A 15,413-nucleotide genomic window follows, 5' to 3' on the forward strand; every position below is an offset into this window, starting at 1 on the left:
CTTCGACGCAAAATGGTGTGATTTTTCCAAATGTTATCTATTACTTGATCAAATCAACACGAATATCAATCTCTTTCTCTTTCAATTTAAATAAATTTTGTAACTCTCTCCCTGGCTTCCAGCTTATGTGACAATCTATATTTTTCCTTATTAGTTCATTCGAGAAAGAATGTCACATCTTTATATTTAAAAATAATTTACTTTTAAATTTCATAACCAAACAAATGTTATGATATATTTGAGACCACAAGTTTCAAGCGTATTCCTTTATACCTTAAAATACATGCCTACGTTGCATAAATTGAAATGAAAAGAATAATATTTCCGAGAAGGAAGCCACTTTTTAAAACTTTTTGCACTTCTCGAGTTCCCAAATTACTAACAGCAGTAAAATTTGTTCAAAGATTTGTTTTTTTTATCTCAAAGGGAAAAAAAGAAGAGAAAAATTGTTAAGAAAAGAAGTACTACCAGTTATATTGAATTATACTCGAAATTCTAACAACAAGCTGGTTTGCCCGAGAGGTTAAGGGGGAAGACTTAAGATCTTCTGCACATAAGTGCGCATGGGTTCGAACCCCATAGCCAGCAACTTGATGTCGCATTTTGCTTTGTTTATCTTACTATATGTTTTGCTGTTGATATTTCTCTTTCAAACTTGTTTTGAGCCGAGAGTCTATCGAAAACAACCTCTCAACCCACAAAGGTAAGAGTAAGGTTGCGTACATCCTATCCTTTCCAGACCCCATATGTATATTACATTAGGTATGTTGTCGTTGTCATCGTTATTGTTAGTCAGTGTTTGATACCCGCTTGGGGCTTGGTTATCCCATAGCCAGCAACTTGATGTCACCTTTTGCTTCGTTTATCTTACTATATGTTTTGCTGTTGATATTTCTCTTTCAAACTTGTTTCTAACCGCAACTCCTCTACCTACAAAGGTAGGAGTAAGGTTGCGTATATCCTATCCTTTCCAGACCCCATTTGTATATTACACTAGGTATGTTGTCATTGTCGTCGTTATTATTAGTCAGTGTTCGATACCCGCTTGGGGCTTGGTTACGCTGAAAAGTTTCACATTAAGAGGTAACACATTCTCTAACAACAAAAACGACTTCATATTTGGACTCGAATCTCAAATCTCTAGTTAAGGATGAGAAATACTTACTACTTCACCACAACCTTTGTTGGTTTATCACATTTAGACTTCTACTGCAGAAAAGAGAAGATATATCTGGGAAACCATCTATTTTTCATGCAATATATAGTCCCTATAACAAGGGGAATAAGCTAGCTCATTCTTTACCATGGTTTGAATTACATTGTAGGTATATTTTGGGTGTTTTCATATATTTAAAAAGAAGCTGAGCTAACATAAATGAATATATTCGTAATCGGTAGAACGATCAGATAGTTAAGATATCACACTGCAGCTTATTACGGTTCAAATCTAGAAGCTTATTTTTTATTGTCAATTAATTATCCTTTACTTTGTTGGAAACTATGTTAAAAAAGATTGTGGAATATGTCACCCACTAAAAGATTTTAAACTTGATTTTAACATTTATCACTGTTAATTCTAACCCCATGATAGTATTTAATTTGAATACCGTTGTGAAGATAAGTTTAAAATCTAATGTTGTAGTAAAAATTATGGGACAAGTAATCTTTGTTCACCCTTATTTTTGTTCACTTTAAGCTTTGTCAAAACTTATACTCAAACTATGGGAGAATGTCTTTGAAAATAGGTGTTACTTTGTTTTCTGGGTATAGTTAATGTATTAAATAACAATTTCGATAATTGTTTAAGAAAAGAAGTTAGTCTCATTAAAACTTTGTAGTGCAGATATTACAGATTATTTACTAAACCCCGTGTCCCATTCTCTCACTCTAGCCAACTATACACTCTTGTATAATACAACAATAATAACAACATACCTACGTTATCACTAAGTGTTCATGATGCGAGAAGAGTAGAGTGTTGCATCTTATCCAAACGTGGAGTTAGAATGTAGAGATGCCAGATCCAACACTACCTGCCAAGCAACTCATATCAAAACATATTTAAAAGAAGAAAACTAAAATAATAACGATATCTTAAATAATACGCTCTTAAAGTAATCCCGCTAATAAATGAATAAAAATACTAATTTCCTTTTTTAAAAACCTGAAAAATCATGGTAGAAAATTTGAAGAATACACAAAAGACAAATAATGTATTCTGAATGTTGGTCTTTGCCTTCTCATTAAATGCTTACGAGAATAAAAGAATTCATTTATACAACTTTGAAAGAATATAAAAAATCGTAAAAGTATTTTTAGATCTTATACAACTTTGAAAGAATATAAAAAATCATAAAAGTAATTTTAGATCTTGCGTAAGTATTTTTAATTCTGAATGTTGGACTTTGCCTTCTCATAAATGAGTCAACTGTCCACATTGTGTCTGCTGCCAATTATTTTTTATTTTTATTCTTTTCACAGCATTTTTTTCTGGACGCAATGAAGGATGATTGTGATCTGACATATAAAATAAATATTCATTTTCATTTACTGATGAAGGTCCAAATACAACTAGATTGTTGGACCAAAATTGACCCCTTAACTGTTTTGTACATGTCCTCGTGCCTATTGTTGTCTGCCCACTTAATTTTGTTATTATTTTGAAATTTTCACACTTTTTTTTTTTAATTTTGAAACATGTCAAAATATTTCATACGATTTTTTCTAACGAAGTTTATAGGGAAAGGGATCTGTGCATTGTGATGTTTCGCAAGAATGATTCAACTAAACAAATTATTGTAAACTTGACCAATAAATTTGAATATTAACATGAATTCTTTCAGTTAAACTAATTTTTATTTCTTAATACTCCAGCCTTTATTAACAATAAACTCTGACCAATTGTGGATTTGTTTATTTTTTTTTTTATTTTTTTTTTTGGCTGATTTGTTTAGTTTCTTTCTTTCTTTCTTTTTTGTTCACTGATATATTTGTCGATTGTTTCTACATGTCATATGTAAGCCTGACAACCAGTTTGGACCGGATCGGACCGGTAACCGGTTAGTAAACCGGAACTAGCCACCGGTTCCGGTTTACCGGTTTCAAACTAGAAACCAGACCGGTCCGGTCCAAAACGTTACAAAACCTCTTCTTCTTCTTTTTTTGTATAGTATATACATATATTATAGTATTTATTTATATTGTAGGTATATTTACATATGTTATATAAGTTTATAAGTAAAGTTTATATATACCGACTAAAAGATATACATATATATATATATATATATATATATATATATATATATATATTAAGTTATATGCTTTAGTTATACTACATATACCTAAAATATACTAAGAATATACTTATATATATCAATATATATATATATATATATATATATGTGTGTGTGTGTGTGTGTGTGTGTGTGTGTGTGTGTTTAAGTTATATGCATACTATATATACTTATATATGTTTAAGTTATATGTATACTATGCATACTTATTATATACCCCATTTTAGGCACGGTTAAATTAGAGTACAATATATTGGAGATTACTATTTTCTTTATTTTAAGGAGTCGCCACCTAATTGATTTTAAGGTGAATTAGGGCACCTATTTATTAACTAAGGTAAAGCTAACTAAACCTCCGTTAATGGTCGCTTAATCAGTATGATTCTAGGTAAGGGTTCTAGTTATCCTAAAGGGAAGGGGTTAGGCATCCTCTAGGATCCGTTAACTACGGTTTACCGGCCAAACTTAGGTTAATTAATTAAGAGTAAATATAATGCTTAAAAATTTTTTTTTAAAATGGTTCACAAATGTTGCTAAAGTTGTAAAAGGAAAATAATGTTAGTGAAAACAAGATTTGCAGAAAACATAATATAAAAGAAAAACTTCAAATGCCATTTTGCGATAGGATTTATAAATATCGCTAAGACTTTAAAATGAAAGTAATAATGAAGCCATTTAAATTAATACTTGTAGAAAATATGATGATTTGCATAAAAAAAGATATAAATTCTATTTAAAATAAAACTTGGACATGTTGCTAAAGCCTTGAATGAAAATATGTTATTGAAAATAGGACTTGCAAAAATATAACAACTCGCCTATAAATAATAGCCTTTTAGCAAAATGTGCACTTTAGACAAAATTTATATTATATCAATATGGTGATGTAGAAATATCTAGACTTATTTTCTTTAAAATATGATGGAAAGGGTATGAGTTTTCTTTTTTTATATTAACTATACTTGGTTAAAAGATGTGTATTATTGGATAAACTTGGAAAATTATTTATAGAATGTACTTGAATTTAATTTTTTTTTTTTTTTTAAGATAGTAAGCATAAATCATGATTCCTTTAGCTCAAAATATATAGTCACACTATTTTGAAAAAATCACTTAATCTAGCAAAATAACTATTATAGATACCAAAAAAAAAGTCCTATGGAATTGTTGATTTCTCTTGAATTAACTACCCCTTACTAAAACTACCCATACTAATACCTTTATAATTCATCTAAGCTAAGTGAAAAAAAAGAAGAAGAAAAAAAAAAAGATGAAAGATTAGGCTAACAATCAAATACACAAGATAATAAAATGGCGGAAATAAGAAAGGTTCAAAAATGGGCTTGGCCCATTTTAGGATGCTGCAATGTGGCTGCTACTGTTGGAATGGGCTCAACCCATTTTTTAAAAAAGACCGCTGCAGATCTGCCTGCTATTGGGCTTTGACCCAAAATTTCCGTTTCCCTTTTGTTTTGGTGCGGACTGGGCCTGATAGGGAAATGACTCGAGAATACTATGTTGGGCTTTTAGCCCAACACAAACGCGAGAGAAGGAGTCACTTGGACTCGTATGCGATGGTCATGCATAAAAAGAAAGGAGAAGGATTAGTATACAATCAAGGAATAAGGTTAAGCATATGAAATATAAACTCAAACAAACAAATCAGCAACTTGTATAGATGCTACGTATATTTGAGTCCAAAATTATTTATGTAATATTAAAGATAAACAACTGAATTGAAATGAAGCTAAACCGAAGAAGGAACTCAGTTACCAAATTCAACAACCTTAAGACTGAACGAATCTCATTGAATTCATTACAACATCAGAATATGAAGATAACCCAGATCGAGGAAACATTCACATCCGGGTATCGTTATGCAGTAGCTAATGATTCGTGACACACATGTGAGATATGAAACATGATTAATCATAAGGGGATATTCTACTTATGCTAAAACATGGATAAACTTAGGCTAGGATAATATAGAAATATACTTTGACTAGGCTAAGTCAAACGAAGATCCAATCATGCTTAACTGTAAAACAACTCACCGTGTACCTATTTGAGTTAAACTAATTTAAGCGGGCCGGGCAATTCAATTACCAAGCCAAACGGGGGGGTCTTTCTCCTTTGACTAAGTCCGCAATTTCAACAACCAAATCACATAATGTATATCCATCTTCATTAAAACCGATTAGGCTAAACATAGTACAATTCTTCAACAAATGAAACAATGGATCTACATTGGCATAGCAACTAGTCACGGCCAACCACATAAGCGACGAGTGAGGAATAAGAAACAACCAAACCGGTATACATAACTCTATTTCTTGATTCAACTAAACTAAGCAAAATGTAACTAACCTATTTAAACAAAGGCGGACTATCTTAACACCTATAGACATCTTGAACTACCGAGTTTAAACAACAACACACAAAAAGCAAATTAACTACGCTAAACTGAAGGTAACATACAAAGCATGGCTCAGCTATATGAACTAAATTAACTTAACACAGAAGCATCCGAACATCATTTTAAACGAAAGAAACTATGACTTAATTTAAAAAAAAAAAAAAAACTAATCCTACTCATGCCACAGTGATCAGGTAACAAGTAAACAAGCTAAACAAGAATGCTGGTCTAACAATAAACTAACATGCCAAACTGAAATGGACTGCATTAACACACAAACATACAGAAAATTAAATGCGTAAAATAAATGAAGAGAAAGAGGATTGTTACCTTTTTCGAGTGCAGCGAAGTGGGGCTTCGATCTTCGATCTACTCTCGAAACACCACAAACTCAGAATTCGTACCACTCGAATTTGAATCAATGCCAGGGAGGTAAAAGCAAACAGAAAAAATTTAGTATTTTCACTTGATATCAGGAAATATGTAACTAAATAAATAATATTTAAGGGTATTTTGGACGACTTCCGAACTCTTTTTTTTTTAGAGGAATTTCGTGCGGCTAAAAACCTCTCTCAATGACTCAAGAAAAGACTATTTATAGGAATCAACTAGGGTTTTTTGCTGGGTTTTAAAATTGGGCGGGACTTCTCCAGTCAACCCTCCAAAGAAACGTTAGAATCTTTATGTCGTTGATCGAGAAAGCCAGAAAAGAGGACAAAACTCATTAAGATCTGTACCCGAAAATCAATGGAACAGACAAAGGAGATCAATTTTTGAATTCACAATTGGCCAAATCCCATTAAAACAGATTCAGACCCAAAAGGGACAACGAAGGAAAACGACGACTTACCAACGGTTGGGTACTGACGGGGGGAGGGGTACGAACATTAATTGCCTTCCCCGAAATGGCCATGCAAGGCCTGGGGAAGGCGAAAGAAGCCTGCGATCTTGCCATTTTAGTCGAGAAATACAGAGGAGAGAAGGAGATGAAAGGGACGAGAGATGAGCGGCTGAAGCGGAAGCGAACGAATTTTGCACGAAAATGGGAGGGGGGTAGTCTGTTCATGGCTAAAGAGAAGGGAAGGTCCAGCTGGAAATGGAGGTGAGGAAGAGGAGGAGAAGGGATGGGCGGGGGTGCGGCGATCTGAGGAAAAGGGGTAGGAAACCCTAATCTTTCCTCTTTGTTGACTAATCCGGGTCGGGTCGAACGGGTAGTGGGCCGGGTCCTGGATTAAAATGTGGGCTGATTTTATGAATTGGTCCGAAAATAGTATGGGTTGATTGGGCTACTATACTTAAATAAAAAAACCTATTTAAATAGCTCTATACTAACGTATGCTAAAATATTACTTAATATAAAATATGTAATTATTAGTGCTCAGATAAAAATAAAAATTATGACGTCATAATAGCCGTGCAATAATATTTTGAAAGCCAACAGTAAATAAACGCTAATATGTAATTTTGCGAAAATAAACGCGAAGTGTGTGCATAGGATGGTAAAAATGCTGAAACGATTATAATGCGAATGACAAAAACAACAACAATAATAATAATGATAATAATAATAATAATGATAACAATAACAACTGGTGAAAATTGAGTAATGAAACGAAGATATTAATAAAAGCTAATAATTATAGTAAAATATAAGTAATTAATTTTTAAAATGCCAAAATACTAGAAATGTAAATAAATATTTAGGGAAGGCGGGACAAAATTGGGTGTCAATACTTATGTATGTTTAAGTTATATGTATTATAACTTAAGTTATTTATAGCTTAAGTTTTTTCTAAGTTTATAAATTCCTATTTTATAAATTAAGTATATTTATATTCTTAGTATATTTTAGTTATTTTTCAAGTACATATCTTTCTAGTTTTTAATTTAAGTAAATGTATATTATAAGTATATTCTTAGTATATTTTAGGTATATTCCTGACTTAATATAAGTAAAAATATGAACAAGTAAATAGAAGAATGCTCAATGAGTCATATATTTTATTCATTCATGGATAAAATTTATTTGCAAGTTGTAGTTTTTCTTGCAAATAATACATGAGTTGCAAAGAAATAGTAGAATAATAAAATCAAAAATTGTCAATCATTTGGTTAATATCCGCCATATCATATTCGGTAATGGAGATATCTTCAAAGTCTACCATTTGGTCCGCTCCACTTGCTATCAAATCTTCAATCTCTTCCTCTTCGCCTTCCACCGCTTCTAAGTTTTGGTTGCGTCGCTCCGATCTAATCCAATCGCGAATGCGCACTAGTATTTGCAAGCTAAATCCGGATAATGAGTGTCTATGGTCTCCAATTTGTTGTCTTCCTTGGCTAAATGCACTCTCCGAAGCCACGGTTGATATTTGAACTGTAAGGATATCTCGAGCCATTCTTAAAAGTATCGGATGACTCACCTTATATTTCTTCCACCATGCTAAGACGTCCAAATCATCTAGTTGGTTGATATCCACATTTGGTTGCATCAAATAAAAGTGATATTCATCAAAGTTTGCATTATGAGAAGGAGTTCGATGTAAATGTAAAACTTTTAAATGCGACAAACCCGACAAGCCCTTTTTGCTACTTTGAGAAGTAATAGGACTTGGAGCAACGTGTGTAGCAATTTCTTCCAAATTAGAATAACGACTAAAAACTTTTCTAAACTCATCAATCGCGAGCTCGGCGTCAATTAAAGATGGTTCAACATCCTCTTCAAATTCTAAAAAGGTATAAATTTGATTAACCAATGCTCTAGTATAAGACATTTTTAAACAAGGATTTAAAAGAGAACCCAATATAAATAAAGTTGGAATGGAAAAAAAAATACTTCTTAAATTTTGTTGTCATATTAAAAATAGCCGCTTGATAACCGGATTTATTTTTATACTCTTGTCAAACTCTAGCTATTTCCGCTAAGTAGGCTAAAATTTCAGTTACCGTGAGATAGAATTGTCTAGAAAAAGCAAGAGTTGCATTATAAAATTTTTGTAAGAGTTCAGCACATTTCTTAACATCTTCCTAATCGGTAATATTTAATCAACCATCACTATTCATATTAAAATGGTTGTGAACTTGCTGTATAGGAATCCTATAATCATATACTTGTTGTAACATAATGTAAGTATAGTTCCACCTAGTGTCAACTTCTACTTGAATTGTGTACCCGTTCCACCATCCTTACTAGTTTGTTGCTTAAAAACAAATTCTTGTTTACATAAATTGTATGTAACTGTTTGTCTTTCCTTATTCTTAGTCATAAATCTCCAGATTTTAGCAGTTGGCTTACGAGTTCTAGGCGGTTTGTCTTGTGTATGTGATTGTGCAGGACCTGTATCTCCTATGGGATTTTCGGGGGCTTGTGTTTCATCATCATCATCATCATCAATTTCATTAAAAGTGTCGGTATAATGTTGTTGCATTGCCTCATGATCTAAAAGTGAATTATTTCCACCAACATCAATACCTAAATTAGGTGTTTCGTTCACAAATGTTTCCTCATTAAACCCACCCTAACAATACCACTACTACCGGCACCACGTCTAAATCTCTTCGCCATTATTAAATAGAATTAATTTAAATCACACTCAAATAAATTGCAATAAATTAAATTGCTAGAATTAAATTGCGTAAATTAAATAGCGAAAAATAAAGATAGAGTTGGAACGAAGGTACCAAATTACCGGACTGATTTCCAACAAAGTGTAGGCGGTTAGGATTGCAAATCCACCAAAGCTATTTCGGATTGTTGCAAAATCACCAACTCCACCAACAATATTATAATTGCAAAATTAATAATTGAAACTAGAATAAAACTTTATAATATTTAACTGAGAGAAATTTAAAGTGGCTAATTTTTGCAAAGTAGCTATAATTGAGAGAAAGAGAAGAGCGAATTGGTGTGGATTAAAATGAAAATGGAGAAGAGTTTATATAGGGGTGGGGGATGGGTTAAAGTGTTAAAAAAAAAGTTTGGGGGGGTTGGGGGGCCAAAAGGGGAGTTTGGAACCGTTTGCCAACGGTTACATTTTTAAAAAAAAAAAAAAAAATTTGACCGGTTTAATCGATCCGGTTCCAGTCCCAAAAAATTGAAACCGGGCCGGTATATATTAAACAGTTAACCGGAACCGGTAAATCGGTTCCACCTGTTCCGATTTTACAGGTCTGGTTACCGGTTTGAACCGGTAAACCCAAACCGGCTGACAGGCTTAGTCATATGCAAATACTAACCAGTGAATTAAAGTTGAACTTCACACTAGTTAGATCAATTATACAAATCATCTATTTATTTTGTTTTTAGTGAAATTGGAAATTTTCAAATTAAACATTTCTCTTGATCTTGCGCACAAGAAAGGAAGTCTTAAAGCTTTATTAGTAATTGCGGAGCTTATTAGTCTGATTAATCTAAATTCGCGTATCATGGAGAGGTCGTGATAAGAGGAAGTGTTTCCGGTATTTTCTTGGGCAACTTACATAAACCACTACATTTTATGTATTTACATTCTGTAACGAGTTTAGGACAATTCGTTGTATTTGAGTGTACTTGAATACCTTTGTTCAGTTGTATCCAACCTTATTTGATGTCGCGTGTATTTGAATACATGCAACCTTAATTTCTTTGAATACATGTGTATTAAAAAATGATCGTATTCCAGTGCATTTAAATACATGCCGGAGCTGTGTATTTTAGTGTATTTATCTATTGATCTATCCTTTTGTTGTGGCTGTATTTGAGTGTATTCGAGCTCCGATCAGCAAGGTCGCCGCCAGACGTCGCAAGGTTGAATGTATTCGACTGTATCCGGCCAGACTTACACTCAAATACACTCAGATCTAAGGAAAAAAATAATCAAATACATTTAAAAATCGAATGGAAATTAGTCAAATACACCTAGTCTCCCAAAAAAACTCCTTCGGAATACAACTATATATAACTTTCATTAAGGAAGCTTTTTCAAATCCTCATCTAATCAAGGGGTTATGGTTGCTTGAAGTAAGCCCCTCGACAACTTACTCAAACGCATTCTAACCTTCTAGTTTCCGTTATACTCTTGTGGTACGAGTCAAGCATTAGTCTGAAGACCCGAGGTGTTACACGAAGCACCAAGAACAAGAGATACTCTCATGCAGGCATCCTTGACTTCTCAAATTGAACCAAGACTGTTCAACTAGAATATAGCCGGAAGGAGCTAATGCAGCAGGGAAAATGAATGTACATTAATGCATGTTATAGGTTTAGCAAAACTTTATTTTTTTATTTAGAAATTCACTTTATATGTATAAATTATTTATACATGTATTTATAGTTTTGGCAAAACGAATCTACATTAATGCAGGTTCAAGTACAATTTTTTTTTTTTAATCACACTTAATACAACCTACCGAACGATCCCTCGTTAAGTTATTGAGTTTACATGGGAATGATGTTTGAAGAAAAAAAAAACTATGATTTTAAATTGAGATTATTGATTTGTTGAGTTGCAAAAAAGAAAAAAAAAGTCCTAAACTAATGATGTTTTTTTTTTTTAATCAAGAAACGCATCGATAAACGTAATATAATAGTGCGCCCCAAGGAAGAAGTTCTCACAGACTTCCACGCAAGCCTTTCGTTCACCAGGTTTTGAAAGTAAAAAAAAAAAAAAAGGTTCTCCATTTCACCTCACGGTAACAACTTATTATACTACTTGTGCTTTCATTATTCATTTTATTTAATGTAAATGAACAATGTTTTTGTTGATTTGTTACATTTTCGAATTCAACATTGTTGGGTTATTTTCTTCTTATTTTGAGCTACTTGTTGTTTTATTATGTTTTTTAATTTAATTATTTAATTCACAATTTTTTATGTTTTTTTCTGGATCAGATTTGTTTAGGGTTTGGCGATGTCACTGGGGAATCTTTCGAATAATTTTTTTTTCCTTCGCGGAGTAGATCTGTATGCAATATGTTGATTTCTGTGTGGAGAAAAGACATCATTTAACCACTGAACTTGGCACGAAAACTCAGTTTGGAAACTAAACTTAACTTCTATTTATTTACCCCCCTTAACAACTTACGTTTTAATTATTTTCCCCCTCTAGTGGCCCAGACCAGTTGAGGGCTGGGTAGTGTTAGACACGCGCGAGCTAATTGGTCCACGTCATTATTTAATTCCCCAACTTATTTTTACCCGCCCCCACATAAAAAACCCGACCCAGCCCCAATTAACCCGACCCATCCCAAACAAAAGACCCAACCATGGTTCCAATCGACACTTTTTCCCCTTTCCACTACACAACCAAACCTCCACAAACCGATCATTGCAAAGTTAAAAACCCAAAATATACGTAAATCTTGTCGTTTCTGAGTGATATTGAAGATTAGTTAGCCACAAAGGTACACGATTCTTGTTGTTCTCGTTAGGGTTTGTCTAGATTTCGATTTTACTGTTTTTCAGTTGCAAAAGATTTATCTTTAACTTCGTTTTCTTTTTTATTTTATTTTTTGGTGTAAATGGTAACTGAATCTTGTAATTTTTCATTTGTTTTTAATTTTAGGTTTTGTGAAGAAAATGGACGATGTGTTTGTGACTTTGAGGTTTAACCACGGAGGTAATTTAGGAAAAAACCCCTCGTATTAAGTATGTTGGAGGTAGTGTGACAGATTATTTTGATGTTGATCTTGATAAATTCTCTTATTTTGAGCTTGTTTACTATGTTAAAGAAATCGGTTATAATATTTCATCTTGTTATGTATATATTAGACCACCTAAATGTCGATTTGTAGTAGAAGTTAAAAGTGATAGGGACATTATTGGTATTGCACCTCAATTAAAAAACGGAGATATTGTTGTAATTTTTGTGACTCATCTTGTTGAGGAACCTATTGTGGTCCCCCCTGCTCTTCCACCTATTACCCCTGTGGGTGGGGAATCTTTTACTGCTTTTGATAACCTCACATGTGAAGATATAAATGAAAAGATTGGGGCAAGTGAGGGTAGTCAAACATTTGGAGGTAGTGACGGCTTAGGGTTTGAAGAGGCTGCTGGTCTTGATGAACCCTTGGGTGGGACTTCGTACTCGCGGCTACTACTACTTCGACGGTGATGATGATGATGATTCGACTTAGAAAGTGAGAGTGAATGCGAGGAGTCGACAATGTAGTGGTAGAGGAAGGTGAAGAAAAAGAATTTGATAGTGATGTCCGTGAGGAGGATAGGAATCTAAGGAAAGATAGGGTGACTCTAAAATCAAAAAAAGAAGAAAGAAAAGGCTAAAGAGATCGAAGGGATAGATTTAGGGCCAAAGGGTGTAGATATGGGACATGATGAATAATTATCTAGGAGTAAGAGTACATTTGAAGGAAAATTGGGTGGGGATGAGCCATTTTATGACTCAGATGAACCAGTTAGCTTTGAAGTAGTGACTAATGATGAAGCTGATGATGAAGGTGTGGTTGAAAAGCCTACCAAAAAGTCAAGGAGACCAAAAAGAATTAGAAATAGGGTTATTTTTTATCCTAAGTGTAAAGAAATAGTTTGGGAGACTGGTCTTGCATTTGAAAGTGCTAAACAGTTTAGGAAAGCACTTACTAGGTATGCAGTTCAAGAACATGTAGAGTTGGATAAACATGTTAATGAACCAACTAGGATGAGGGTAAAGTGTACTGCTGGCTGTCCGTGGTTATTGTTTGCCAGTACGATTCTAGAACAAATGATTTTATTGTGAAGAATTATAATCCTGTTCACAAGTGCAATGGCACAACAAAGAACAAGTTGGTAAATTCTTTGTAAATGGAGATTTGTTGTATTACACCATAGATAAGTGGTCCAAGGTCTACTTTAAATACCTCGGTACATTGTGATAGTGTTGACAACAACATGGCCGAGAGTTTTAATTCCCGGATTTTGGGGCCAAGGCACAAGACTATTATTACAATGCTTGAGGAAATTAGAGTCAAAATGATGAGAAGGGTAGGACAACTAAGAGAGTTTTCGAGACTTGGATAACAAACATCCCCAATGGCTTTGAAGGTATTGCAAGAGAACACATCAAAGTCAATGAAGTGTACTCTTGAATGGAATGGTGAATATGACTTTGAGGTCAAGGACAACTGGGAAATAAATTCATATTAAATACGAAAGCAATACTTGCACTTGTAGATCTTGGATCTTTGAAAGGTATTCTATTTGTCGTATGCCATACCGTACTTCATTTCGAAGAAAATTGGAACCTATTGACTATGTTGTACATTGGTACACTAAGGACCTCAAAACATACAACTCATTCATTCAACCTGTTACTAATATGGCAATGTGGCCAAAGTCAACCGATCCTCCTGTCCCCCCACCTGAGATTAAAAAGCTACCAGGTAGGCCAAGGAAGTGTAGAAGAAAGGAACAGACAGAAAACAAGACAGGGAAGCTGTCAAAAAGAGGTGTTGAGATGACCTGCAGCTTGTGCCATGCAAAGGGTCACAATAAGAAGGGTTGTCCTATGAATCCACAATGCAGGAGAGGCAGAGGAAGGGCAAGGGGGAGAGGGACAAGTACTAGTTCAACAAGGTCAAGTGTTGGTTCTTCTACAGTACCAAGTAATTCCCAACCAAGTAGAGGAAGGGGAAGACCAAGAGGTTCTGCCAAACAGGTAAAAACTTTCCTTGTTATTTACTACTTGATTAAATATTACAGTCTTACATTGAGTCTAACTACTTAAATATGAATTAGGCCATGGCTGCTGCAGCATTTCAATTGGGAAGGGGTACGAACGATCGTCTACATGATATGTATTACTTAGCTTGTTAAATTACCACTTAATCAATTTTACAATTCTAAGTGTTTGACACCTTAAATGTGACTTAGGCTTCTGATTCAAGTGCATCAGTTACTGCAAGAGGGGCACCCTTTAAGAGGCCAAGAGTTGTGGGAATGGGAGTGCTTGGACCCAAAGTGGTTTCAAAATTGTCAATGTAAGTTTGTAACCTCATTAACCATTTATGTAAAAACAATCTAGCCTAATGAAGATCTATTTTGTTAATGCGAATTGGAATGGCAAATCAGTCTTCAACCATGCCTATGAATTCAGCAGTAGTCACTAGTAGTCTTGGACATCACAAACCAAGACCAGGAGGACTAAAATGGAAAAGTAGTCCAGCTATAACACAACAAGGTCTTCAACAAATGAGTGGACAAAAGAGAATGAGAACAAGGGCCAAAGCTGCTGAGTTGAAATCTTTAAGTCAAACAAGTTCATCAGCTGCCCAGAAATGAAATGGAAAAATAAAGTTGAATTAGTTTAGTCCTGTATGTGTATGACTTTAGTACTAACTGTTATGCAGCAGTGACTGCAGATTTTAATGTTGTTTTTGTGAAACAATTATGGTAGATGATGTACATTTGTCAAACATACTTAGACTTTATCAATTTTGAAGCTGTGACTGTAATTTTGCCCTGTAGTGACATTCTATTGTTGCAATATTAAGCAACTGTGACTGCAATTTTGCCCTGTATTGACATTCTATTCTTGTAATATTAGCGGTATGTTGCAATTTTTCTTTGTATATTTCCTAGTTTTGTGACTTCGCCTCTTGCAATGTTGTGTATGACATTAAATGCATAGAGAAGTTTGCTAACTCGTGATCGCAATGTTGTGTATAACACTAAATGCAGCAAACAGATTTGAGCAGTGTTTACACATTTGAGCAGTATACGTTGAGCAATG

At 33.9% G+C, this 15,413-nt stretch overlaps 1 non-coding gene across 1 annotated transcript; it reads left to right on the forward strand.

Moving 5' to 3' along the window:
- The first annotated feature begins 505 nt into the window (after nt 1-505).
- Nucleotides 506-588, forward strand: TRNAL-UAA (transfer RNA leucine (anticodon UAA)). The gene has a single exon. It is a non-coding gene; the product is annotated as a tRNA-Leu (tRNA).
- Nucleotides 589-15,413: the final 14,825 nt, after the last annotated feature.

Source organism: Lycium ferocissimum, chromosome 5, assembly GCF_029784015.1.
Source record: "Lycium ferocissimum isolate CSIRO_LF1 chromosome 5, AGI_CSIRO_Lferr_CH_V1, whole genome shotgun sequence".
Taxonomy (NCBI): Eukaryota; Viridiplantae; Streptophyta; class Magnoliopsida; order Solanales; family Solanaceae; genus Lycium; species Lycium ferocissimum.